The sequence below is a fragment of the Arachis hypogaea genome, chromosome 20 (assembly GCF_003086295.3).
Source record: "Arachis hypogaea cultivar Tifrunner chromosome 20, arahy.Tifrunner.gnm2.J5K5, whole genome shotgun sequence".
Taxonomy (NCBI): Eukaryota; Viridiplantae; Streptophyta; class Magnoliopsida; order Fabales; family Fabaceae; genus Arachis; species Arachis hypogaea.
In genome coordinates, this window is record NC_092055.1 from 26,206,328 (window position 1) to 26,231,391 (window position 25,064).

The 25,064-nt window shown below is 32.6% G+C and overlaps 2 long non-coding RNA genes across 2 annotated transcripts; both read left to right on the plus strand.

The window, feature by feature from the left end:
- Window positions 1-2,466: 2,466 nt before the first annotated feature.
- On the plus strand, window positions 2,467-3,456 carry LOC140182732 (uncharacterized). The gene is made up of 2 exons (XR_011878812.1): window positions 2,467-2,647; window positions 3,032-3,456. It is a non-coding gene; the product is annotated as an uncharacterized lncRNA (long non-coding RNA).
- A 15,805-nt stretch (window positions 3,457-19,261) lies between these two features.
- Window positions 19,262-20,307, plus strand: LOC112784029 (uncharacterized). The gene is made up of 4 exons (XR_003193710.2): window positions 19,262-19,330; window positions 19,424-19,488; window positions 19,784-20,026; window positions 20,113-20,307. It is a non-coding gene; the product is annotated as an uncharacterized lncRNA (long non-coding RNA).
- The last annotated feature ends 4,757 nt before the right edge of the window (window positions 20,308-25,064 follow it).

Sequence of the window (25,064 nt, forward strand, 5' to 3'; positions counted from 1 at the left end):
TCTAAAGCCTAAAATTGTGAATTATGAATGTTATCTCAATAAATGAATGGATTCCCCCACTTTATAGCCTCGAATATGTGTTTTCTGGGTTGAAAACTGGGTCAGAAATAGCCCAAAAATCGCCCCCAGTGGTTTCTGGTACGTACAGGTCGCTGCAAAGTCACGCGTGAGCGTCGTCCACACGTGAGCGTAGATTGGTTTTTTGCCAGGTCACGCATGTGCGTGATCTACGGGTGCGTGTCGCCTATCTTCGAGGCAGCTATGGCAAATTATATATCATTGTGAAGCCCCGGATGTTAGCTTTCCAACGCAACTATAACCGTCTCATTTGGACCTCTGTAGCTCAAGTTATGGTCGATTTAGTACCAAGAGGTCAGGCTGTACAACTTTAGCAGTTCCTTTAGTTTCTTGTATTCCTTCCACTTTTGCATGCTTCCTTTCCATCCTCTAAGTCATTTCTGCCCTATAAACCTTGAAAACACTTAACACACATATCATGGCATCCAATGGTAATAAGAGAGGATTAAAAATAGAAAATTTAAGGGCCCAGGAAACATGTTTTGAATCGTAACACAAGATTAGGAAGGAAAATGTAAAACCATACAATTAGTATGAATAAGTGTGCAAAGACTTGATAAAAACCACTCAATTGAGCACAAGATAAACCATGAAATAGTATTTTATCAATCTCCCCACACTTAAACATTAGCATGTCCTCATGCTAAGCTCAAGAGAAGCTATAAGAGAGTGAAGAGGAATGGTAGAAAGTATGAAATGTAACCTATCTATATGAATGCAACTACATGCAAAATATTTCTACCTACTTGGTTAAAAGTAAACAAATCCTTCAAGAAGAAATATGAACTAGATTTCACTAATTCAAATCATAAAAATGAAGTACAAATAGACTTGCAGAAGAGAATAGCTCGTGAAAGCCAGGAACAAAGAATCGAGCAATGAACCCTCACCGGAAGTGTATACACTCTAATCACTCAAGTGTTTAAGGTTCGATTCTCTCAATTCTCAACTAACCTTGCTTTCTAAGGCTTGCTCTTCATCTAACAATCAACAAAAATTTAATGCACAAAATACACATATCAAGAGGTCTTTTAAGGGTTGTAATGGGGTTATGGTCAAGGTAGGATTGTATTTGGCCAAGTGGACTAAAATCTGAATCCTTAGTTAACTTAAACTTTCCACCTAACTTAGGACAATGCATGTAATCATAATATAAAGCCTATCTACCCATTGATTATGTTTTCCACATATTCATGCATCCGAATTTCGAGTACAGTACATACGCATTGCTTTCACCATTTACTTTGGGGCATTTTGTCCCCTTTTTATGATTTGCTCTTTTTCTTTTCTTTTTTCTTCTTTATTTTTTTTTTTTGCTTTATATATATATATATATATATGGTGAATTCTACTCTACCCTTCCTATAATAACATGTAATTTACCCTTTGTGACTGTCATCTTTTAATTGGTTGCTATGTTAACTATAGTTAAACTATTAGTAATTAAATTATAGCCCAAAGTGGGTGATTATGTAATTTACTAAAAATTCAATCTTTAATTTTTCCCCAAATTAAGCTCCCACACACCTAATCCTCTGTATCTCCTTCCCCATCTCCGTTTGTCCTTCTGTCTCCTCTCTCCGCCGCCATGGATCCAGACTTTCATCACTACCGTCGCCCAAATTCTTCCCCAAATCAAGCTCCCACACAATGAACCCTAATCTTCTGTATCTCCTTCCTCCATCTCCGTTTGTCCTTTTGTCTCCTCTCTCCGCTGCCATGGATCCCTACTTTCATCACTCCCGTCGCCCAAATATGTACATTCCTCTTCCTCCGCCGTATAACCACCACCATCTCCGTCAGGTTCCCAACCACGTTCTTGTGAACCCTACCGCATTCAATTTCAACCCTCCCGTTTTTTTACCCGCCAATCCACTCTTTGTTCCTCAGGTTCCTGTTCTTTTTGAACATGATTTGCGTCACCGTAGTTTAATGCTATCGCAGTCTCCTTCAAATTCTAATCCTCGCCGCAGTGCTTCCAGGTTCAGTAAGGAGTGCTTTGGCGGAGCAAACCGCCGTTGCCATGTGGTTGTTCCTCCGAATTCCGGTATCGAATCAAAACTTTGCTCGGAAGAGGCGCGAGACTCTTCTCTCGAGACAACGGCTTTGGAACTGGATAGGTACGATTATAATAGAGCAGATAGGGTTCATGATATAATGGCATTCCAAAGAAACAGGTTAAGAGTAAGAGTGTTTTTCTTAGAATCCAGGCGCCAAAACCGAGCAATGGTAAGAATGAGGATGATGAACAATTACATTGTGATGATTGTGCTGTTGTTGACTCATTGGTTATTTTAACACTAAAAAATTATTTGGATAAGTTTTGCAAAGGAACACACTTAGATGCTCACACCCAGTAAGATTGTTTTTGATACACTGGCTTGATGGTAATAGTTTCTTGTGATTTGGAATTTTGTTTTCCCCTAAAGGATGTAATGCTACATGATATGGATTCTGCCAATGCACAACCTCAAGGTGCGCAAGAATCGATTGATGAGTGCAAACAGTGGATATGGTGGCTTAGGAGTACAGGGACAGAATCGATTGATGAGTGTTGTGCTTCCACAAGGTACGTATTTTTATGGATGTCCATTATAATGGTGTTAAACAATACTTATCCACAAAGATGTTCTCATGCAATGACCCCTAATTGCATTTGCTTTGTGCAAGTGCAGCCATAGAGAAGATGACTTTATTTTCTGTTTGCATTGGTTCAGCTTGTCCAACTAGTTGGCCTTCTTCTATGCAACCACATTGTTCGCTTCCACATGTTGAAAACTGTTAAAGAACTGATGGTTGTTTTAGATTTGTATGTAATATGCTTGATGAAATCATTTATATTTGTTTTCATGCATGTTGAATGCACAAATATTTTTCTTACGATTGATACTCATTTGAGCTTATGATAGGTATTGAAGTATTTCTTTGTGGTGACAAGAGCTTTTTGATTCAGGATCTCCGTAGGTGATTTCAATGCTAGGGAACTCTTATCCCAATGCTGGTGGTCCACTTTCACAAAGCCATGTTATGGATATGTTGAATGATGTAAACTCAAGTGATAATTCTCGTTTTGACATGAATGACTTCCCTCAACTGACTAGTCGACCTAGTTCTGCTGGAGGGCCTCAAGCACAATTGGGTGCAAACGAAGATTTCCAGCTTTGCCAGGATTCAAAGGTGTAGTAACCGGAGAAGATATGTAACCTGATTGGCTGTTATGCATTTCTTTCTAGCAATTTTGGCTGTTTTATGTTATCAAATAGTTTTTTTGTATAGTTGCCTTATGATTTGTTGTTTAAAGAGTCTCTTCTTACAGAGTTGAGTTGTAGACTGAATTATGCACTTTCTCTTATGGAAAGTTTTATGGATTTACGTGCATATCTACCTTAGTTCCTTTGGTGCTTGGTTTTATTGCTTTGTTTATTATATTCTGAAATTGTAAGTCATGTAAGGTGTTAAATAAGCATATGATTTTCTGGTTTGTATCTCATCAAGTGTTTGTAGGTTGGAACTACTTAATGTTGTCTTTTTATCACAAAATGTAGAATCACCATTAATAGATTGTTCCAACTCTTACTTCCTTGTGCAATTTGATTTTAACATGCTGATTTTTTATGTTGTAAGATATGATTCTGATTGGACTGAAAAAAAATATTTTTTGCAAATCCTTGTTTGGACACAGAACAGCATAGTGAGTTCAAATTCATAATGATTAATGAGATCTGATAAATAAATGTCCTACTCCCTCCGCAAGTGAATTATGGTTAATATTAATAAACATGGCATAGAGAGTTCAGAATAATTAAAGAAAGGGAACCGAGGAATTTTCACGGTTCTTTCGGATTTTAAGAATTTGTTTAAAGATGGGTTTGGAGCAATGATTGAGTTGTCTTTGTGTGCATAAAAGTAATTATCTTATACATTTTCTTTTAATGTTGAGTGTTTCTTGTTTTAGAGGATCTTGGTTGCCTGAAACTTGAATTTAAGTAAACGGTGGAAATGTGTATAGTAAAGTGGATTTTTTTTACTTCTTTTCATTATATTCCTCTAATACTTGAAATCTTAGTTCATAATCATTAGCAACTGCTCCATTGTAGATTGATTTAAGAATTTCGAAGCTAAGACAATTCATCTGCAAGAAAGAATCCAAGCAACATCTACCTCAGATTAAGGAAAACACACAGGATTAAGTAAAACTAATGCAGATGCTTATAATTTCTATATCTATTTAGTTGGAACCGAACACAATGGACATTTTGAATTCCATCTTGCCTCAAAGAGAAACACAATGTTCAAAACATACATCCCGAGAGAGGCAATGGCTTGATGAGTGTCAATGGCTGAAGCCATTTTACTTGTGGAATACCCTTCTAAAGCTTTTAAATGTTATAGAATTAACTACTATATTAAACATGATTCCACATAAAAATGTGACTATTTTTGTAAAACTCCAAAGTGTGAAACAACTTGTCGGTTGCCACCATTCAAAATTCACCTTTGCCTTAAGATTACATTATGGTCTTGCTTTCGATCTCAATCTTCATGGCTATCTTCATCTTCTGAATCTGCATAATGGAAATGAAGCAGTTCGAAATCAAATAATCAGTTGGAAGAAATTCATATTAAGCTTTTGAAACTTTTACAGGCTGAAGCTACTATTGAAAATAAAGCAATATAGTTGACGTAAATCCATCAAGATTTATTGAATAAAAGTAAACTGCAGACAGCAATGTGTTAAGGCACAAAGATGTCCTACAATCATATACAATTACATTGAAGGAAGCAATTTAAGAGGAAGAAGTCAACCAAAACCTAGCTACCATATCAATACAGATACCAGATTCAGATGACACATTAATAACTTGTGCCAGAACTTCTAAAGCATGTCTACTTCCATGAACATACTAAGCATGCAAAACATATTGAGAACAATGCTCTTTGAATCAAGAGTTTACATTAGCAAGCCAGGATCTTTCAACTTACCAGATCGAACATCATCACTAATTTTTCCTCTTGCTTGAATTTGTCTAACAAGCATCCGAAATATCAGCACCCACCAGTATATATGCAGAACAAGCAAGCAATATAGAAGACTATTGAACACATAATAATATTTTCGACCCTCCACTTTGTGCTTTTCCTTATCCAATGTGAGCCAAACTTCATAGCTGGCAAAGAAAGATGTAAAACTACTGAGCATCGAAAAGCAAGATTATACAGACAACCAACAACTGTAATATTACACTTTGTAATCAATTGTTGAAATTTATGCATGGAAAGATCTTCTTTCTAATTTAGTGAATCTTTTATATGAGCTATTATTTGATAGGAAGGGGAAAATACAACAGAGGATAAAAGATTACCGAAAAGAAACCACAAAGCTAAAGGAAAACAAATGATACCCCGACCCCCTCCCCCTTTTATTCTTTTTCTTCCGCAAAAAAAAAACACACAAATTATTCACAAATGCATTGTTAGGAGGACTGGAGTAAGTTATTATTCACAAATGCATTGTTAGCAGCAACAACTAATCCCTAGTCACACTGAACCTGAAATTTCAATAGCAGCAAGTACAGCAACAAGTAATCCCTAATCACACTGAACCTGAAATTTCAACAGCAGCAAGTAATCCCTAATCACACATTCACACTAAACCTAAAATTTCAACAAACATTACAACATAGTAACAAGTAATCCCTAGTCACACTGAACTTGAAATTTCGACAGCAGCAAGTAATCCCTAATCACACTAAACCTGAAATTTCAACAAACATTACAAAACAGCAACAAGTAATCCCTAATCCCTAAACAAAAATGTCAACAATGATTTGATTTTCAATTTTAGCAACAACAAGAAAATTTCAACAAAAATTTCAGGAAGTAAAGAAAGAGCAGCAGCACAAAATCAGCAAAAATTAGCAATTTCACAGTTTCACATTAAAAATCAGCAAATAGAGGCTATGGGGAGAGAAGACTGAGACACGAACTGAAGAACTGAAGAACTGACGAATTGAATAAGTGAAATCAGCAAACAGAGGCTCTGGCGAGAGAAGACTGAGACACGAACAAGAACTGAAGAAGATAGCTGTGACACTAACCTTCGACGGAGACACGAACGGCGATCGGGGAGACGACGGTGAGCGACGACACGGCGAGCTGCTCCAAGCCAACAAAACAGAGAAGCCACGGAGGACGGACGGAGGACAGGGGGAAGGAGGACGCTGAGCTACAAGAGAGGGCTTGGCCACAGACGATGCCGACAGCACGGACGGCGGCAGCAGTGCGGCAGAAATGTTGTAGGGAGGACCTAGGGTTTTGGTTTGGGGATATAACTTTGCTTTAGAGTAGAGTGATTCACGAATTGGTAAGGGGGTTGTTGGGGGAAGGGGTGAGGGTGTAAACTGTAAATGCATTAACGCAACGTTGGGTTTTTTTTTTTCCTCAAAAAAATCAAAACAGGGTCGTTTATCAAGAACCGGAGAGTTACCGGTCCAGTAGAACCGACCGGTTTTCGGCCGGTTCGACGGTTTGATAGCGATTTTCTAAGAAGAGGTTATTAGAGGTGGACCGGATCGTTTTTACTGCCGATTCCCGGTTGAACCGGTTCAACTTGCCGGTCCGGTCCGATTTTCAAAACATTGGTAATTAGCATGATTTAATCAAGAATCCTCACAGATATAAGTATATAACCATTTCAGTTTGAATTTTGCGAAAAATAAACAAACACAAACAAATTAAGAAAATTATAGATTTGTATCTCCAAAGAAATTACAATTAAAAAACAAAAAAAAATTGCATGACAAGATAATAATAAATTAACACACCTAACAATGTAAGACAGCACAATGAGAATGAAAGTAGCCACATGGTGACCCATGGACACCCCAAAGTCAGAACGCCGTGTCTCCCAAAATATTAAAGCAAAGAAGGAGTAGGAATATAATCCAGCAGCATACATGTAGAGTGCCTTCAGTTTCAACCTGAAATGTTTAGAGCTTACAACTCTATCACCAGACTTAATTTGAACAAAAAATTTATAGCAAGGGAAAATGATTGATGAAAGATATTAAACATTGCAACTGGATAACTATAATAACTGGGCTTGTAAGAAAATAATCTTACTTAATCTTTTGATCTGGTCAGACCTGGCTCCCTGGCCCCACCCAAAAATTTCTTGTATTAGTAAACCAAGGTTCATCATAAGCTACGAACAGAGCAAGTACTTCTGCTGACAGAAAATAAACACATTTCCAGGCTGATTCCTTGAACTTCCTAATTTTTTTTCTTCTCTTATCATTCTGGAAATCCAGCTGCTTATGCCCCTTTCCAAATATCAACCGTCTACCCAATTTCTGTAAAAGTTGTTTACTTCAGTTTATATGAACAAACTAGAACCAGAAATAGAAAATTCTAAAAGTATAGAACGACCACATTGCAAGGCCACCAAATGATGACTCCTATCATCATCACAGTTTGATAGATAAAACAAGTGATGAAAAGCATAAGGAAAAATAACATGAAAAAATGAGACGAGAAGCTTATATGTTACCAAGATTATATAAAGTAAGAATGTAATCACCTAATTCAACATAAATATTTAAAATCAGTTTTACCATCTATCATGAACGAGGGAGGGGGGATGAAGCATGCAGATATTCATTGTCTTTGGAATTTCCAATGATGAAAGGTCAGCATTTTCGCTCTTTTAACAAAAAAGTATGTTAACATCATAAATTTAATTAGCTTGTGAAGAAAGCTAACCAAACCAATGCTCTTTTAACAAAAAAGTATGTTAACATCATAAATTTAATTAGCTTGTGAAGAAAGCTAACCAAACCCTCACTGATAAACACACTAATCCAATAAAGGAAAGCAAAAAAAGGATCAAAATGTTGATGCTGAAGCCCCCAGTAGAAATAAAGAAGATATCATAAAATATCAAGGCATATCTGTGAAGATAGCATAGAATCAATTTTGTTATTTACTTTATATATGATCAAATCACATCAGTGTTATTTTAATCAAAATTATACCATTAATTTGCACTGAATTTTGTGAAAATTGAACATCAATAAGACTGACAACTCATATTTATGCATATTTGAAACTCTTATATATTACCATCAATTTTGATCTATAAAAGAGTATGTCTAATGATTTTAGATTGATATGAAATTTTTTAGATTTGATCTACAATGCACAAACTTCTAATCCAACCTATTTAATGTAATAATTTTGATATAATTCAAGTTTCTATCTCTTCCTCTCCTACCTAAGACCCTCAATCTCAACAGAGCTCCAGATAACAGAATTGAATTGAATTTAGGGATTCAAAAACACATTGAAGATACTGTAATCACCCCCAAGCTAAATAGTGTAGGAACCATCTCACACATCTGAAACTATAATAACAATAACGCCGCACAGAACAACACTCCTTAAACTGATACAACAACTCACACATATTATACTCAAAAACTCCGTTCCTCAACAAATTCTCATGAAAACTCAGTAACAAGTAGCAAACGTAAACAACAATACATTCAAGTCAACGCCACCATGAAAACACTACTGAAAAAAATTACGAACTTAACGTAGAAGCCCTTGCAATCGCAATTGTACTTTCCTCAATATTAAAGGCATTAATATTAAAAAAAAATAGGAACACAAGCTAATAAGAAAAAGTAAAAAAATCCAATATGAGTAACTAAGAGAGAATTAGGGAATATTCAAATAAAGTTTGCCCAAGTTAATTCTTTGGTTGACATGTATGCTAAATGTGATTCGGGGAAGCAAATAGGATTTTTGCAAATTGGGCTATTCAAAGTTCAGTTCCTTGGACAGACCTGATCTCGGGTAATGTTCAGACGGGACACCCTGAAGAAGGTATAAAGCTATTAATTGATATGCAAAGAGCTGAAAATACTGCAGATGCAGCTACCTGTGCCAGCATCCTAAAAGCCTGTGCAAATTTAGCCTCTCAGGCTCTGGGAAAGCAGTTACACTCGCACATTAATATTTTGGGTAATTTTCAGTTGGTCTACCAATCTGATATTTAATACATTACCAGTGTTATCGACAGTATATTTGTGAATCTAGTAGATTCAAACAAATTCTGATAAAGCTTTATGCAGGTGAAAGCCTAAATACCTTACGATATGAATGTAAAAGTGTTCTTTCGAGTTTCTTGTGGAGTCTTTTCAAAGGCTATGCACTGAGGGAAAAAAAGAATATTCAACATCAAATCACATTGCAAGGCTTGAATCACTACAGAAGCACTGGAGGTCAAATCATTCCTGAAGCTCAACAAAATAATAGACACATTACCTCTCTTCAGTTACTGCTCTAAATGCGTCCATGAATACTTCAACATTATGGTTTGAACATTCACATTCAACTTCTAATTATACTGTTCACAAATCAGAGAGGAGAATAGTTCTGATGCTTAAGAAAAACGATATTTTCACCCAACTGGTCGCAACTGTAAATTGAAAAATGGTTGGCAATGAATTACATAAACCTTAACAACAAGATTTGTTGCAAAATTAGAAATGCCATCCTTTCCCTCCAATGCTTCTACAACAGCAAGAGCCTTATCTGCTAGAGGTCTAGGAAAACTCTTGGACTACAAAAGGAAATAATAAACAAAATGTAAGTACTCATTCTATGGCTCCTACTAATGCTCAGCAGCAAACACAAAAGCAATACAGACGTTGATGCAAATAACATCTTATTCTTACAATTGCAACTCTGTCTCCAGGACTAACTGAAATAGATTCAGAAGTTGGAGCCTCCTGAAGCTCAACACCGTTCTTCAATTTGTTCTGTTCATCCTGCAGATGATGAATCTATTGCGTTAGACCATATTAAACCCTCTAGATATATATTACGTTTACAGACAATTTATGGTATAGAATTACCAGATCATGAAGAAGCATATCCACCATAGGAGCTGCTACTGTTCTTAGTAAATGCCTATGTAAAACAACCTGCCATCATTTACATGTCAATTTGCACATTTCAACAATGATAACAGAAAAATAAAACTTCTAAAAAACATAACAGAACTTACATAAGAGTAAAAACTGGAAATGCAATACGTCAAAAGAATTTAAAATTGCTTCCAATTGTTGCCAACCAAACATTGAGAGAAGGATCATCAAGGGTTCAACCAAAACAAAGGCCCAAGAAAGAAACCATAAAACCTTAATCTGGACATCACTTTGACAATGCATAATCGATTGCAAACATGTCAGTTACAGCTGGTGTCCAATGGACTCCTGCACGAACTGATCCTTGAATCTCGCCTTCCTTCACAAGTCCATTAAACAAAGATTGGAAGAAAGATTCATCAATCGCCACACCACCGGTTCCGCCCATTTCCTGCAGTAACTGCTGCAATGAGCTCCATAACACCGTCAAATTTGTTGGCACTGTGATGCCCCTTGCTGCCCCCCGAACCATTGCAATCATGCGGGCTACATAGGCGGGAGTATACAATTGCCCTCCCTCAAGCCTTCCTTTCACCTGCCCCAAAGATCAACATCACGTAAAATATAACTCCGATGTCATTCCAGATCTTACATAACACATGAGAAACACTATTTTTGTGGGTCGTGGCTCAGTGGTCAAGGATAAATAACAAGGAACAGAGTTGACGAGAAGATGGGTTTAGAGAAGGATAGACGATGGGTTTAGGGAATAAAAGCTCAGCAAAATAGAATAACATATATATACCTGGATACATATTACATTTTGTCCTAATAATAATGAAAAATTTAGAAAATGAATAAAGTTGGTTACCGTGATGCCAAAATCATCAGTCCATCTGCATTCTTTCATCCATTGAGCAACCCAGATACCACAGTCATTACTGTTTAGTTAAATGTGTGATTGTACTAATTCATCAGTTTAACCGAACACATGATTCGTACATAACAAACTCAAAAGACATGACAGTAAAAAAAAATTTAAAATTAATATTACTTACGAGCCTTTCCTCTGTTGTGGTAGGTCGGATGGTTCCACGACACGAAACTCAGAAATCCTAGGTACAGTGATTTCACTAGACATGTAGAAAGATTTGTGTTCTAACATTTCTTCGATGAATATAGCTTGTGTGACATAAAATATTGTTGGTTACTGTGTAGTACAAGCAATGTAACGGGTTAATTTTTATTACCTGTCTAAAATGGATAGATTATAAAAAATTTAAAAATAATTAATTCGATATTAGTGTTAACAAATGAACCTTCATTTCAAATTAAACAAACTACTAAATTACTTACAAACCAAATGTAGCAATGATCTTAAATTACAAATTCAAATCGTAATTTCAAACGATGTCGTGTTTTTTTTTTTTTTGTTATATACAAAACATTCAAAATTAATAGAGAATAAACGTTTAAAAACTAAATGTACTTTTAACAAAATCAAACTAGACCACTTACCATGGTTTTAACTGATAATAGCCTACCATAGTTTCTGTCTGGTATTTTACAAGAATCAAGCACAAAGATCTTTTCTTTTTTCACGTCTACGATCATCAGGAACCAATGCTCATTGAGGTCGTTGATGGGGACAAAAATCTACTTATTTACAAAATAATGAGGATTGTGAATCTATGCTATTAAGATAAACATACAATTTGGATTAAATAAATCATATATTCTTTACTAAAAAATAAAGGACTTACCCTTGACAAATACTCAATCTTATGCATGTACTTATCCGCATATTGTTCCCTTAGTTGATTGGGTGGTCTAGACCATGTAAGTGCTAGTTGCTTGAGTATATTGTAAAAAAAAAATAATACATCAAATTATTCATATACGGCTTGAAACTTAATTTAAACAAAATATCAAATACAGATTTTTTTGGGGTATTTTTTTACTGAAACTTACCGAAAAGGTTGTTGGCAGAAACCATATGGATGGCAACTTATTAAGCTTTTTATGCTCTTGTGTGAGAATGCAAGTAAGGGAATCTATAACCTACAAACAAATAAATTTGTACATTTTCAATTTTACGATATATAACATTAACATTTTGTACTTTTTTAATGTTAACTAATAAAAAATAAATATTTACATCCTGAATGACTTGTTCTCCTGGAACTAATGTGGCTAAACTTTCTCTATTTGCATATGCGGTACGAGTTGACACTAGTACTTCATCCCTTTACGAATACACATGCAAATATTTATCTCAGAAAATTGTCGTTACGAAATGATAAATTAGACCTGCATCAAATCGAATAGTGTTATAAGTATTTACCGATTAACTTGCCACTTTAAATCCGGGCAAAAAATATAGGCGGCACAAGCAACTTCATCCGTCGTTAGAATCATGTCCTCCGGTGGTCTAAAACTAATGGGCATCCACTGCAAACACGACACCATCATCATGTGTAATTAGACAATAAAATTAAAAAAAGTTATACTAAACAAAGTCATCACAACACATTTTCATGTTTTTATACACATACCTGTGGAACTTTCGGGCCACATGAACGCCACAGTAGCACAAATGATGAGGTACCTTTTTTACCAATATATATTCCCGTATTTGAATTCAAATCTAATTCAGATGATCTTCGTGGGGAGGCATTTGGTTTGAATATCTCCTTGAGATTCACGTCATTTGCGTGGTTATCAGAATCGTTGCTTGGGGAGAATTTGTGTAGGTGGGTTGTACAACTGTTTTTTGACATTCTTGGGATCGAATGAATTTGCTCATTATTTTATCTATGTCGACTTTATTATCAGTTTTTGAATTATTAATATTCGTGGTATTATTAATAGCTAGATTTTCTATGTACGGATTGTCCGATCTAGTTCTATTAACGGCGTACAATGGATAAGCCATTTGGTTTTGTTTTTCGAGGATATTCGTCAGACAGGTTATGGCTGTTGTCATCTTATCAACTGCATTAGTAAAAATAATTTCACAATGGTGGTGGTACTGGTTGTAGGTGGGTGGTGAGTGAGCTTCAACATCTTGAGAATGGTTCTTCTTAAGGGGTGAACTCACCTCCTTTTGTTTCTTGTTACCCGTATTTAAACTTCCATGAAAACTGTATTTTAAATGTTGCAAATAATACACAATTTAAGAACACTTATTTAAAGCATCAACAGATACTAAATAATTAATAAACATTAATATTGTATTCTAAATATTACATAAAATTTAATAAAAATTAATTCCTATTAAAACATTATCACAAAGTTTGTATCTTATTGAAATTAAAGAATTGATTACTTCGTTGTTCACTAAATGTACGCTGAAATATTAATCTAATACATTGTTCAATAAGCTCTGGTGCAGAATAATTAATTACATAGGAAAAAATGGTTCATGTTTTAAAAATTATAATTAAAATTGATCTACAAAATTTCATAGGTTGTTTAAAATCTTGTACTAAAGATATGTACTAATAAATAATAAAAAGGTTTTTTCCTATTATATTAAATATTACGGGATAATAATTAAGAATTAAATTAATGTTAAGAAAAACACAAAATTGGACGTACATCTATTACTCAAATAAACCGACCATACTATAAAGAAAATATTTAGTTGTATAATAAAATTGGACCGGTCACCTTGAGGATGTATCTATTATTTGTTTTATTGTTCTTTTCCTCTGTTTTGTCCTATTCTTGTCCATGTTGTCCGTTGATTCGCTTGTTACGTTGATGGTAGATCTAGCTTTTTCCTTGCTCGGCCTCCTACCTCTCCCCCTCGAAGACATGTTTTCGTGATAATAGTTAATTCAAGCTAAAATTAACTAAAGTTTTTCTCGTATGAATAGGTAAATTATAAAAACTTTTGACTAGAGTAGATCCATGTGCTCCGAATTTATAAGGGCTACTGATAGAGTAGATTTCAAAAATTAAAATTTTAAATATTGAATTTTGAACAAATCAAATTTAAAGTTACGGAATTTAATTTGTTTTCAATCTACATCATGTCAACCATATTTGAAAAAAATACACTAAACTATTAAATTGAAGTGATAGTTTTCCTTTTTAAATTTATCCAAAAATATCTTATTCCAATATAAAGACGCAAACACATTTTTTTATATATCTTTAGAAATCGCTACTAGCAATAGCGGTTTACGTAAACACATAATCCGCTATAGCCAGCTGCATATTACATGCAAATGGGGGAACACATAATCCGCTAAAAAAAGTCGCAGTTTCTGTTTATCGATGCTTGGCCATAAACCGCTACTGGCAATAGCGATTTATGTGCATAGAGACACGTGCATAAATCGCTGGAGGCTATAACGATTTAGTTTGAAAAAAGATATTTGTTATTTCTATACCATTTAAGAGAAAAAAAATAATGCATTTAAACTCAAAAAGCATTAAATCGAATTTATTTTTAACCGAATTGCTGAATTTCTTTAGTTTAAAATTTAAATGGTATTGTTGTTATTGTTTTCATATATCGTAGTTAATTAAAAAACAACAGAAATTGATAGCGATAATTAATATTATTCTATTACGCCTATACATCTAATATTCTTCAATTTTTGAAACCACATATGTAATATTTAATTTGTAACCATATGGTTTGGGCTTTTTTTTATAAATCATTGGAAATTTTAGTTTTTAAATTTCAGTTTATGTATATCATTTATTTGCAACTCATTTTACACATATTTAATCTTATTTAAATTTTTGTTTCCAACAAATGCTGGAACGATAAACTATCGCTTTTAATTCTTATTAAAAATTGATTTTTTTAAATCGAATTTGTAAATTTCTTAATTTTAAAATTTAGATGGTATTTTTTTAAACTATTGGAGATTCGTTTACGAGTAACGATGATCATGAGATTAACGTTGATCATGAGCCATCCTCTCTGTGTAGAAGATATCGTTAGACAATTCAGTTGGTTAGACTATCTCATTCTTGGACTATTAGATAGTTTCAGTAACAAAATACGTTTGTTAAACTTTTTAAATAATTGTTACATAATTCTTATTTAATTTTAACTATAATTTAATCTTTTATATACTATTTAATTATTAATTTTATCTTTTATTTTATAAATTATTATCTCTTATTCGTGTATCATATTTAATAATGTTAAAAATAGAAGAAACAACGAAACACATCTTCCATTAATCAACAATTTTTTTTCCTTGATCCATCTCTAAACACCAATAAATTCGTGTTTCTTGGTAAATCAATCGAATTGGCCGTACAACACCGTCGTTTGAATATCATATGTTTCTTCAAGATTCAATTGATTAGTGGTAACACCTTTAATTTTAAATTTTATTTAAAATTATACGAATATGTTTATTTAAATAAAAAAATTAAAATAATAAGAGTACATTTATTTAAAAAATTTTAATTTAAAAATAACATAAATGTATTTATTTGTAAGTTAACATTTAACAACCGTAAATTTTTTCTTTTAAACAAAATCTAATAAATAAAATTAATAACATCAGTACAATAATACGAACACATGCAATTTAATAAATCATTAAATTTTAAATTACAAAGTACTACAAATTTTATAATTTAGATTATTAATTATTTAAATAAAATTAAATTTACCAAAAGATAAAAATATACTAATACACTTCAAATTGTATTAGAATTATACAGGTTTGCTGAGTCCATAAACAAACTTTACGTAAATAAATAAGTCTAAGTCAACGGTGAATTTTGGTGCAAACATTTTGAAAACACATTAATAATATTAAATATTAAAAAGTAACATGATTTTTTTCAGAATTGCATTTTTTTAATCTATAACAATATATATCTATAACAATATACCATCAGAATATGGAGAATCTGTTCTCAAATTCTCTCTTCCTATTTTACTCCGATTTTTATAATCTAAAACTAGAAATACGTACTCAATTTCTGTCAATACTACATTAAGTCAGCACAAAAATATATAACTGCTTCACTTTCAACCATCAAAGAGATTTAAAAAGAAAAACCGCTCAGTCTCAACGTAAAATTATAAAGATAGATTCGTTTGCAAAATAATTTTAATACGGTAATTTTTTAAAATAAATCTTCCAGAAAATAATTTTCCTCTTTAAAATAGCTGTAACAATATATAATGGGAATATGAAAAATGTAGTATCCAATTCTTTTTTTTCTATTTTACCCCTATTTCTTATAATCTAGAACTACATGCATGTACTCACGTTCCGTAAAATTTTACATTGACTCTCGAGAAAAAAATATAACTACTTCACTTTCAACCATCAAAGAAATTTAAAAAATCTGCTCACTCTCAACCTAAAATTTAAAAATAGATCCACTTACAGAATAATTTAAACAAGCTGATTTCTTAAATTAAATGTACAGAATAATGTTTCTCTTTAAACTATTATCATACTATGTTAATATACTCTTGATACTTATACAATATATTATGATAATTGGTGTGTACATTCAAGCTTTAATAAAATAGGTTTATTATTAAATAAATTCTTTCGTCAATTATGTTAAATTCAAAAATCTCTAACCATTTTTTCACATATATTTTTGCTGGATGTAAATTAATCTTACAGATTTTCTTAATAGGATATTTTTATTCGTAAAGGATTTAAAATAGTTGAACGAGGCTAGTTTTTTGTTAAAAAAATTTATAAAGACAAATTTTTCTCGCTAAATTATAAACACACTTTTCTAATATACTCTAGGTACCTACACAATATATGATATCAATTACCGTTTATATCTAAGTTCTAATATTGTTATTAATGAGATAGATTTATTATTTTTCAAACAATATAGAGACAATAATTTTTGTGTCAACATATCATGATCTATTTGACATATAATATTTATTCATATGAGTTCATGAGGTGCTTTAAAAAATAATGTTTAAGTAATTTATTTATTTTTGTAATTTTTTTTATTTTGAAATTCAAATTTTAGTACATTTATTTTTATTCAAGGCTTATTTTTTTATTTTATTTTAATTCTGTTAAAACAAGTTATGAATTTTAATTTTAGTTTATAATTTTTAGGATAAATAAAACGCTAAGATTAATTTTTTAAATTAACTTAGTGAAACATATTTAAGATTTAAATTAAATTTTGAAAGGCAACATTTTTAAAATGAAGTTTAAACGGTTTGCCACCTGTGCAAAGACTAACTTAAATTTGAATATTGTCACTACAAGAAAAATACCCATTCAGCTACACTTTTTTTAAGCTACATTTAAAAAGCGTAGCCTATTCATAGAATAGGCTACGCTTTTTTCAGTGATGCCTTTTTATAAGAGAAAAGGAAACACAATTTTGGCATCATTTAAAAAGTGTAGCCTTAGGTATTATAGAAATCACTTAAAAAGCGTAGCCGTATGTTAATATTTATGGGTTCACCTTTTGTATCTAAGGGAACGCTTTTAAAGAGTAGCCTATTTATTAAGTTTTGGGTGCACTTCAAAAGTGATGCCTAATGTATCTAGAGCAAAAAATTTGACACTTAGGAAATTTTTTTCTTCAGTTTTCGAAAGCAAAACTCACACACTTAATGAAATTTTTGTCCCTCCAAATCCAAAACCCAGACTTAGCCTTCATCTCGATCCCCTTTCAGAACCCTCCAAAGCTCACCATCGAAGAAACACTCTCGCTACAGAAACCCTCTCACTCACCACTCACCGTCGCTTCTCTTCGCCCTCCTCCTCGTCGCTGCGCCGCCCTTACCATCGTCATCTCGTCGCTGCGCCGCCCTTACCTTCGCCAACCCTGTCGCGCACAACTCTCACCTTCGCCATTCTTACCATCGCTGTTGACCGTCGCCACCCAATAACCACTCACCGCCAGTCACCACTCACCGTTCACCATCGTCGCTCATCACCTTTGCCATTGTCACCACTGCACAGACCATCGCTCTTCTTCGCCGTTCTGCACAAATCATCGCTGCGCCGCCCTCACCATCGTCATCTCCGTGCTTCTCATCATCGTCATCTCTGTGTTGATTATGTATGTATTGATTTCTATTTGGTTATGAAATTTCAGAGGTTTAGGGTTCCGATTTTAGGGGGTTCTAATTTGGGTGTTTTAATCTGTGAAATATGGGTTTTAATTTGGGGGTTTTATGAATTGATGAAGCTGTATGGTTTAACAGATTAATGAGTATTGTTAGATTATTTGTTAATGAAGCTGCGTTGTTTAACCTTCTGATAAAGAATAGAATAGTGTCCTTACAGTGATTTTTCTTAGTGATTTTTCAAAGGATCATATCAATTCTAGTGACCTATATTATATGCAATGCTACTAACAATTTTCCACAAGCAAAGAAAATCTGGGTTTGCGTATGCTTGTCACTGTTATTAATTTATTTATTATGTCTAATTTGATTTATTTATTTCAGGTTCATAAATCTGGGTGAGTTTATGATTTATTTAATTCAGCTAGTTCTTTTGCCGCTGAATGATTCTGTGAAAAATCACAATTCAAGACGAATAATATAAACTTAGCTATTCTTCAATTAGGACAAGGTTTGAAGGCTTATGCTTATATCTTGAGTGCTATCCATTTCTATAAACACAGCCTACAGATTCCCATAGATTTCTGATTTGCTGGCTTTCTACTTTATGCTTTTCTTGGCACTTTTAACCATCTTTCTTCTTATCAACTATAATTAAAAATTATAATATCAAATCTCAGATTCATTCATAAGACTTGCTGCTACCGATTCCAAATTCCAATGCTCATTTACCTACCTGTTTATTGAGAACAGCCAGGCTCTTGGTGTGCAAGAGTGAAGAAAATTCCTCCGTGAACTAATAAAGCCACTAAATCAAACTTTGGGGCCTTTTTAATTAGTAATAATAGGAGTATTCCTTTTAGTCATTTTTTTAGTACTTTGTGTTTGCTTTCTCAGATTTTACCTATGATTCAGTTTCGTCTTTTAAATTTCAATTCATGAAAATTAATTTCTGTGAGTAAATTTGGTTTCTTTCGCATTAGAATGTGAAACCAGTTTCTACAAATTGGTTTATAAATATACATATTGAAAAATAGTGGTTTTGCAGAATCTTGTGTCTTTCAAGTGGGATTGATTGAAAATTTTTGGTACCCTTTCAAGTAGAATCTTACATCTCTAATTTATGTTGTTATTACTTGAGTTTTCTTTTTTAATTATTATAGTTAACTTGTTATTATTGTGATTCGATCACTTGTAGGCCAAACTCACTAAGCTTCTCAAGAACCTTATGGCAAAGGTTTCTACTATGAAGAATACAGAGCAGGTGCACACTTTTATCTGATGCAGGGTAGTGGATGACTGCAAAAACAAGTTTCTAGTGTGTGTAATGCTGGTTGTTTTGCTTTTCAAATTGCAGATTTTAGAGCAACTTCCTCGGGTGATATCATCTTTGGATGCATATATGGATAATGGATTGCAAAAGTTAGAACTTCCTCTTATCTGATTGGCTATACTTACATGTTTAGAAATTGGAACCTCCTTTTTAATCTATGTTTGATTTTTCTCAACTAGAATCAAATTCTTGTCTCTAGAATCAATTTGGATTGAAGTGAAAATTTTTACTGTGTTAGAATTACATTGAGAGGAAGTAGCAGACATAAAAACCAGTTATGTTAGAATTAATTATACCTAAAATCAATTATACAAAATTGTATTTTGACAATGTTGCTTGTGTGGTTTTATGAGCTTCACTGATGTGCTAAATTGCTAATTATAGGTGATAACCCGCTAGCAAGTGCAAGTAAACCTCGTTCAAAGTCAGGAGGGAGCTGACTGAAGCTTAACAGGGAGCTGTGTTCCACTCACCCAACTGTTCTTCGAGTTTCTTTGCTAGGTGAGGACAGCGACTTCATCTTCTTTCTTTTCTCCTCTAATTCAAAATTCTGATAATTCTCTTGCTCCATTTTTTTTCAGTTTATTCAATTTCTTTTAACACAACTACCACCACAAGCAAAGAGAGGTGAGTGATTTTCTCTCCTTTGTGTTTAATTTGGTCGAATGGCCTTGTGAAATGTAACCAAAATTCTGGTTCTTGGAACGGTTAAGGTTTGGGCTCAAGAGAAAAACAGGGACAAGTCTTGTGTATTTGATCAACAAAGAGGTAAGGGTTAGAATAGTTAGATATTGATTTTAGTTGTATTTGGTGATTAAATGGCAGAAACCTTTCCATTGAGTATGCTTATTGACCAGTCAGCTGCTTGATTCTTGGATCTGTATGTGAATGATTGTTGCTTTCTTAATCAGCACAGTTTACTTTGTAGTGGTAAATGGTAATGTTCTAATAAACAAAAACCAAGTACTAATGGGGACTATTATTCATTTGTCTAGAGTAGTTTACTAATTTCATGTTAATTATTTTTGTTTCATGTGGATTATATATGCTGCAGTATTTTCGTGGCTCATTGCAATTTGTCAACTATTGTAATAACCAATTAGATTGGAAGATGGCGCATCATTAGAATTCCTAGGTTTAAATAAAGGAAGGCATTCAGTTACACAATGAGAAATTACATACTAAATGTGGTGTCCCTTGATGATCCGTTTTAGTCGTTTCAGGATACTTTCTTGAGCTAATTCATTCTAAATGTGGTGGTTAGAGTAGTCTTTTTAACATGGTATTTTTAAATTCAATATTCTAACTTAAAAAAACTGCTCTGCTTCATTAGTGCTTCTGATCACTCTTGCTGGTTTCATTAGTGAATTTAGTTTATTATGCATATTATTTTTTATTATAAGGCATATTATTAGTGCTTTTGATTACTCTTGCTTATTTAATTTTTATTAGTGCTTCTGATCACTTTTGATTCCGAAGGATATGTGTGTGTGTGTGTGTGTGTGTGGCTTTTGATTTTAGGCAAGGTTAGAGTTCTCCGGCAATTGTTTGTAACAAAAAATCCATCTACTATCCCTTATGAAATCACTAAGGCTGGGATGAAGTTACCATTAGGTACCTATCTTTATTTTCTCATTGAGGTCTGTACTTTCTTTTGATTAGGGTGATGATTATTTAGAACGTGATATGTTTTATTACCTGAGATATATGTAGCATTTCAGAAACAAGCCAATCAACCAGGGTAAACAGAATCTATACATATAGACATTTTTTTATTGCTGTTATGCTCCCATATAATTCTCATATAGTTTTTTTTTATTATGGTTATGAAATCTGGGTTCTGATTTTCTGGTCTTCTGAAGGATATGTGTGTGTGTGTGGCTTTTTTCCATTTTTTCTGAATTACTTAAAATGCACAAGTGTTAGCTTGGATCTGTCTTTTGGTTGGTCATCCTAATAAATGGGGTTGCTTGGTGGTTTAGTATTGAGGGTTGTTCTACCTGCTCTGTTTAGCTGTTTTGAGGGTATGGTTTATAATATTAGGAGTATGTACGGTCTATTCCAAAAAAAATTCCTTATTATGATTTTGCTCATGAAATTTTCTAACTCCAGTTTCTTTTCACTGGTTTAGGTGGATACCTTTTTGGATTATGATAATTTATCAAAGGGAATTGTCTTTACTACAGATCGGCCATATCAACCAGGTGAGCAGGTAAACATAGATTGAAAGATTAGAATTTGTTATCTAGGATAAAGTTAGCACAAAGCAAACAAGTTCCAAACAAGTTCCATTTTTGAACTGTGGAACACTAATGAAAAATAACTAAATGTACTACCATTTTTTTAAGTAAATTCGTTATTTTTTAGAATTTTATTTATTTACTGATATAGCTTCTGTTTTCATAATGGCCATAAGCCCATAACCTTTCGTTTCTTACTCTCTCTTGATGACTTTATATTATCTGATATGCCTTTAAGATATCATTCCGATGAATACTTTTAACTTTAATTGTTACCAACTTATTTTGTTCTATTTTTGGTCAGATCTCAATGTTTTCCAATACAGATTACTGGTTGGCCATTGGACTTAATGGCTTATGCTTATTTAGCTGTTAGTCCTCCAAGCATGATAGCGCGATCTGAAGAGGTATGAACTAAACTAACTTTTCTGATATTGTTGTTGTAGAACTCAACTAGTGATTCTTTTGACAGATGGCTGCAGCAGCATCAAATAAAAGTACCGCCAAAAAAGATTTGAGATATCCTGAAATAGAGGAGCAAGCATTGTGCGAATCCAGTATATCAAAATACAACAATAATTTGTAATCCTCTTTATATTCATTGATACATGGAAAGTAGTAGTTTAGACATGTTTCATTTTTTTTACTCTATTGTTGAGTGATTGTTCAATTGGATAGTTGGATCCATTGTTTTATGTACTAATATATTGTAACATTACAGTGCTTGTGAATCTTTAGAATGTATTTGCTGTCTTTTGCTAGAATATTTTTTAGTTTAATATAATTGTGTATTTATTTTTATTTTATAATATTTAATTTATTTAATTAAAAATACATAATTATATATATAATCATATTATTAAATATTATGTTGTACAAAAAATTATTAGAATTATATATATATATATATATATAGAAAATAAAAAAAAACAATGAGGGACCTAAGGCTACACTTATATAGAGTAGCTATAGTATACAAAAAAAAAAAAGAGGGACCTAAGGCTACGCTTATAAAAAGTAGCTATGGTATACAATATGACTACGCTTTACAAGTGATGCAGTAGTGTTAAAAAGCGTAGCCTATTCTAGAAAAATGAAAGTTAAAAAGCGTAGCCTTTGGTCCTGGACAGCATCACTTGAAAAGCGTAGCCTATTCTCAAAAGTCAAAAGCGTAGCCCTTGGTGCAGAAAAGCGTAGCCTTTGAAAATAGGCAACGGCCGAATAGGAATCACTCCAAAAAGCGTAGCCGTAGCCTAAGGCATCATTTTTTTCACTTTTGGCTACACTTTTCAAGTGTACCTGAATGGGTGTTTTTCTTGTAGTGTGTTAAAGGCCATCAGATAAAAATTCGTAACAAATTCCACATGTGTAGTCGAATTAATTTAAAATTGAAAGAAAAAAATTTAACTTAAACCTCCTATTTTTTAGATAGTATTACCTTTTCAAATTTCAAACGACAATAGAAACATTATAAATAACTATTAGAGTAGTCACTACTGTTCAGGCCTCCCTAACAACTTGTTTTATGTTTCTGTGTTATTCACCCTTTTTAGCACTCACATTACCATTAAAGTGACATCATGACTGGTCGTGCAACTAGGAGCAGTTCAAAGAGGTTCGTAATGTCAAGTTTTTTATTAATTTTTTGGTATCTAACTTTATTTCATTTTAATTTTTGTTTAATTTTTATTCGTTCCATACTATGCTCCGTATTTTATTGTCTACGTGTTAGTATTAACCTATAAAATTGTAACTGATGATTAACTTATTTAAAATTCAATCTGACATTATTTACGTGTTTTTACTTTGTTTGAAGAGTAAACTCAACGCAAAAAAAATATGGAAAAAAAGGTCACGCAGAACGAAATCATCACCGTCGCGCAAGATGCTGTTTGTGACATATCCTCCAGGTAAATCTCAATTTAAAGGTATTCCTAATTATTCAATTTTTAGATTACCAACTCCAGTGAAACATTCACGAATTGGAGTCCAAGTCAAAAGGGACGACCAAGAAAATAGAGTATGAGATTATATACTACTATTCTTATTCGAAATTTTAATGGTTCAATTTTCACGCATAACTGGTTAAATTTACACACTCTAATGGTAAGATTATTAGATTACATACAAATATGTATAAACTTAGTTATGGTCATATGATTTAATGGTTAAATTATTAAAATTATATAAAATTATATAATCATTAATCTTTTCAACATATAACTTTTTAATTATGAAGATAAAAGTTATATTTCTCATTTGTTTGTTATTCATCGATAACGTAAAATTATTTTCACTGTTAATTAATGGAACTTGAGAGGGTAAAAAATGGTAACAAAATATATACAAAGTTACGTTCGATCATTAAAACAATGCAACACAAGGAATAAAAATATAAAATTTAGTGTTCAGTTTTTATATTTTATTTGATAATAAATTACACATAAAAACTAGAATATAAAAGTGTATTTATCATTATTTTTCATACAAAATTTTACAAAATATATATAATGACAAGAAATTTAATTATAAACAATTGATAAGAATAATAAAAAATAAAAATTAAGTTGAGCTCCTAATTAATATTTCATGTCTTTCGTATAAAAAAATACAAAATATATCAATTTTATGTTTCTAAATATCATATATGTGTTTATATCTTTTCTACTAAATATAATTTTATAATTTTATTTTCCTGTTTTAAACATACTGTTAACTTATTTATTTATTTACAAAAATTAATCTAAAGTTTAACTACTTAGGCCTGCAAAATAACATGGGAAGACTCAAATAATTGCAATGCATGATTGATTGAAAATATTTATTTTGTTTTCATGAATTTAGATTTTGAAAGTGTTTTTTTATTTGTGTTTGAAAAATAAAAAAAAATGGGATACACAAGTCATAGTTTCCGATATGTGTTTAAAAAATTTAATTAAATTGGAGTACACAGATCTACATTTCGGAGTGTATATTTCAAATTTTTTTTAAATTTTTAAACTCAAATCCGACGATCCGATTTCTACTTCCTAAATAAGATCATCACACTTTTAATACTAGAATAATTTACAATTAAAAAGCATCCCATTGTTAAATCAGTATTAAAATTAATAATGTGGAAATATGTAGTAAAAGTCTATGATAATAGATGTTAGGGTTGGCTCAAGTGAAAAGAAACCTCTAACTTTTAATTACACTCCAATTCGGGGATGCCCCATCGGAGGTGTCATTTCTACTGGAGCAAGCCACAAACTAGTCTCCCCATTTATTGCGTGGGCGCCGTGTCAGAAATGCCGCTCATGTCAATCCTAATTCATGGCTACCACATCTGAACTAGAGTGTAAATTCAATTCGCAGACGCGCCGCCTATGCTTTTGTGAATTTTCGGAACCATTTATCTTCATGCTTTTTTTTGGAAATAATAT